This window comes from Mustela nivalis (genome assembly GCF_964662115.1).
Source record: "Mustela nivalis genome assembly, chromosome: 8".
Lineage (NCBI taxonomy): Eukaryota > Metazoa > Chordata > Mammalia > Carnivora > Mustelidae > Mustela > Mustela nivalis.
This window is the reverse complement of record NC_139027.1, coordinates 37,283,928-37,288,593: the sequence shown is the minus strand read 5'-3', so window position 1 is coordinate 37,288,593 and position 4,666 is coordinate 37,283,928. Positions and strand designations below refer to the sequence as shown.

The following is a 4,666-nucleotide window of genomic DNA, read 5'->3' as shown; positions in this document are numbered from 1 at the left end:
AAGCATCATGTAGGATTCCACTACCTATCTCAACATGATGAGGGAGTTTGGCTTTCTCTCCTGTCTGACATCAAAGCAGAATTTCCTGATCACAGAGCACTGTCAATCATGTGGGAGCAAGATGACTATGGCCCTGCTGAGCCTCGGGTCTTCCTGCTCTCATTGAATTTCCTTCCACTGCTTTCATAATCTCTTTCCATCTCATCATACATTTAATTATTAATTATATAAAATAATTATATAGAATAATTGATTAGTGTCATAAGTTCCATGATTGGTGGGCTTCAGTCTGCTGGATTTCTGGATACATTTTTCCACACGCTATCAAAGCTACTGACATAATAGACTTCCCTGTACTTGCCATTCTATTCATCTCCTTGGAACAGGCACTCATCCACAATACATTTTATTTTGTTGTCTACAAACAAAGTCGGGCATTTGGTGAATTCATTCCCTCTTATTTGTATCATATGTGTGATGACCTAAGACATGAGTAATGTCCAGGTCAAGGGTCACTCTGAAGCATTCTTTTCAATGGAATCTAGTCAATATGTAAATTTTCTAACATTTCCGAAAGATATCCTATACAGTCATTTTCAGTTAACGACCACATCCTGTGAAAATAATGCTTCGACTTACTGTTCAAAACCTTTTCTAACAGCATTAGAGCACCAAATTCATCACATCTAAAGCAGTGTTTGGGTTCCATATGCTTAACATCCTTCCCATTTCAGAGAGAAAGGAAAACCTCATATATTTAGGATTTTCCTGTCACCTAGAAAGGTAACTTTTGTCTTGATCTTTATTTTTGGCTGTTTACATTCAAGCCACTTTTGAAGTTCCAAGAACCCCCTTTCACTCAGGAAGATATAATTGAGGGAAATCAAAGACACTTGGCATTGGATCTTATAATTATTAAAAACTGGTAAATATTTCTTTTATTGATCAGAATTAAAATTTCTACTGATTTTTCTCACCCAGACTCTCCCTGAGGGCAGCTTGTATGAATTTTTCTCTTGGACATGTTACTGGGGAGGACAGTGTAAGTAGTAGAGAAGTAGAAAAAGATAAAGTGAGAAAACACCAATATTACCCATATTAGCAAATATGATCCTGTGGAAGATACAGCCCACATTGTTCATTCCAATAGGCATTCAGTTTCTGCCACAGATCCATGTTGCCTGTCTGGTTACTAGAGTGACTACGCTTATGGGAGAAACACAAGCACAGCCTGAGGAAAAGGTGGAGGAGGCCTCATTAGCTCTTCCTTTCACCTCACGGGACAGGACCCCCTAAATTCCCTGCTGCTTCTGCCATGCCAGGCTGGGAGGCTGTCCGGGGCCTCCACATGTGGAGCCTGATGCCCAACTGTGAGCCGCTCCCCCGTGGCCTCCAGCTCCTTCCTCTCACACAAACTCAGAGAATGTCCTGTCAGTTCCCCAGAGAAGCTCCTCCCTGGGGCAGCTGGGACCCCAGGCAGGAGGTTTGTGTTCCGGCCTGAACCACTGTGGGAGGAGACTGTAGATTTTGCCCGCAGTAATAAACTCCCATATCGTCAGCCTCCACCCTGCTGATCCTCAACGTGAAATCTGTCCCTGACCCGCTGCCACTGAACCTGTCTGGGACTCCAGTGAAACGGTTGGAAACCAAGTAGATGAGGAGCTGTGGGGACTGGCCTGGCTTCTGCCGGTACCAATTTAAATAGGTGTTTCCATCACTATGTAGGAGGCTCTGACTAGCCCTGCAGGAGATGGAGGCCGGCTCTCCGGGGGTGATGGGCAGTGAGAGTGGGGTCTGTGTCATCACGATTTCCCCACTGGATCCTAAAGCAAGGGGAGAGAAATGCAAGGTGATATACAAACTTTATGAGCCATTTCAGAATTTTTCTCTTGTTATTTCTTTCAGGCTAAATCATTTCAAAATGTTGATTTCTACCCTAAAATATCCAATTTCAAAAAAGAATCCACAGTTTGCAACAAATTAAGGGGCCTCAAGAAGTCACCTACACCTTCCCTCTCCTTCTGTATCACAGTCTTCATCAGAGCAAAGAACCTTCCTGGTTCCTTCTCAAATTTTCCTCAGGCTCATGGATCTAAACATGCCTTACCCTAGAAAGCAAGCTGTGTACCTCTGACATGTGGTCATCATAACCAGTTGTGTCCCCAGCACTCACAGTCCCCACTCCCCATTCCTTTCTCAACCCCCCTCTGTCCTTACCAGTGATCCAGAGAATCAGCAGCCCCAGGAGCTGAGCAGGGGAAGTCATTTTGGGAGGTTGAACTGATGAGCCCTGATAAGCAAAATGAGAACTGACCTTTTATCTCAGACTTGCAAGGGAAGGGCCTCCCTAGAGAACAACATGCAAATCCCCTGTGTGGAGAGAACCAGTGCAAAGGGCTTGGGGAGGCTCTCCTGGAGCAAAGTAAGAGCAAATGTCTCTACATTTGAAGGAAAACCAACAGAGATAAAATCTATGCTGCCTAAAGGGTAGATGTTCACAGTTACGTTTCCCCTTTTATTTTCCATCCCAGTTTTTTGGGTTTCCAGAAATTTCCTAGTCATATTTACATTTTAGTGTGGTTGAGTTGCCACATATATTTGGTGACTTTGTTTCTTTCTTATGTTTGTTCAAAAGGCTCTGGGTTTTGTCCTTTTTAATTTCAACTGAGATAAAATGCATACAGAATAAAAGGCACATATTTTCAGAGCCCAAGTGAACAGTGACAAATGATCACTATTGCGATGAAAATACCGAATATTTCAAATCCTCCAGAAGCCTCTCGCATGTACTTTTCTGTCCATCTCTATTCCCGACCACCCTAATTGTCCTTCTGACTTCCTTCATAGTTGTTTGGGTTTTTCTGCCCTTGGATTTTCATATAAATTGGAGAAATTATTCTGTTTCTAGCTTATTGCTAGTCTCTTTACTTGCAAAGACTGCCTTTCCTTATTTTTTTCAGATGTTGGTTCTGTTTCAAGCTGCTGTGTCATAAAGGACTTTGTGAAAGGAATTTACTTCAGCCTACATGAAAAGGAATCCTGAGATGGCCATTTTCCACACAATGGAGTGGATTGTGTTTCTTTCCAATAAACAGTGAGGAGCCACTGGAGATGGAAATGCAATGAAATGGGTGGTGGAAAGAAAAACCCTGAAGAACTCCTAGAGGATTACAGTCTACATGTGAGAGCTAAAATAATGAAGCTTCTAGAACCAAGCCCAAGAGGATAACTTCAGGCTCTAAAGGTAAGGCAAATATTTATTGCATGGAACACATAAATACACACACTAAGTTAAGGGAGAAAAAAATGGATAAATTAGACCCCCTTAAGATTGGAAGCTTATTTTCAAATATACCATCAAGAAAGTTAATAGACATTCCTAAACATGAGGGAAGATTTTCCAATGCATGTTTTTGACAAAAGATTCCATTTCAGAACATATAACAAAAGATAATCTCTCTCTCTCTCTCACCGCTGTATCTATCTATCTATCATCTATCTATCTATCTATAGCTGTTCCAAACAGATATTGCCCAAGATATCCAGATAATTAATGAAAAACATATGAGAAGTTACTCAACATCATTACTCATCAAGGAAATCTACATTTTAACCACAATATTACCTCAAGGTCGACTAATCAAGTGTGACAACACCAAGTATTGCCAGGATTTGCAGCCACTGGAACTTGAACTCCCAGATGCTGGAGTGGAAATAGAAACCAAACCTGGGGATTCAGCACTTGCATTCTGAGAAAGGTACCCAAGGAAAGGAAGTGCGTAAGTCCACAAATGATCTTGCAAAAATGTTCTTAAAATCTTCACCAAAAACAGTCTCCAATCTAGAAGGAATTCATAGATTAAAAAGGGAATTGTGATAGATTCATATACTAGAGAACTTTACTGAGGTAAAAAGGAATAAATTATGGCCACACCAACAACACAAGTGAAGTTCAAAAACCATGTTGTTGAAGGAAACCGAAAAGTACATACTGCATGATGTCATTTATGTGATGTTTAAGACAAGGAAACAGAGTCCTGGTGGCTGCTGTTTCTGGGAGAACATGGAGTGTGGCTGTGACTGCAAGGAAGCTTTTGGTATGTTAGAGACAGTGGCTCTCTGGGCTCAGTAGCATTTAGAGGAAGATATGTGTATGTATATGTTGATCTAGGTGCATATTTAAATTCACATTATATACAGGAAATTCACCTTGCTGCATTTAATGTTATCTACTTTTTAAATGAATGAATTAATTAATGAATAGGACTTACAGAGTCTGAAAATCAGACACCCCCCCCCATCTTCTTCCCTGAAGCACTGGTGCCTTGAGTAACCTGAGCTCTGAGAACCCCTGATTTCTCATCTCTAGAGGATGATTGTGTGACTCTGCTCTGGCTGAGTAAAGCCCTGATGCAGCACTGAGCATGTCTCCAAGACTTCAGCAAATGGCAACCGGCAGGGTCATTACTATTTTGTTTACTGTCATCAGTAGTATTATTGTTATTATTTCTATTATTATTGTTGTTATTAATAGTATTAGTAGGAATATTTTCTTGGATATAGGCTCCTTTTTCTGCCTAGTGCTCTGTTTTAAAACAAAACAAAAACTTCGAGGAGTGTTTCTCAGAGAAGGGATTCAAAGACGATACTGCAGACAAATTCCTTT

The 4,666-nt window shown here is 41.0% G+C and overlaps 1 long non-coding RNA gene across 1 annotated transcript; it reads right to left on the bottom strand.

Annotated features, from left to right (window-relative positions):
* Window positions 1-1,513: 1,513 nt before the first annotated feature.
* Window positions 1,514-2,520, bottom strand: LOC309870884. Its single transcript, XR_014314865.1, has 2 exons — window positions 2,218-2,520; window positions 1,514-1,823 (listed from the first exon to the last, which is right to left on the bottom strand). It is a non-coding gene; the product is annotated as an uncharacterized lncRNA (long non-coding RNA).
* Between the last annotated feature and the right edge of the window lie 2,146 nt (window positions 2,521-4,666).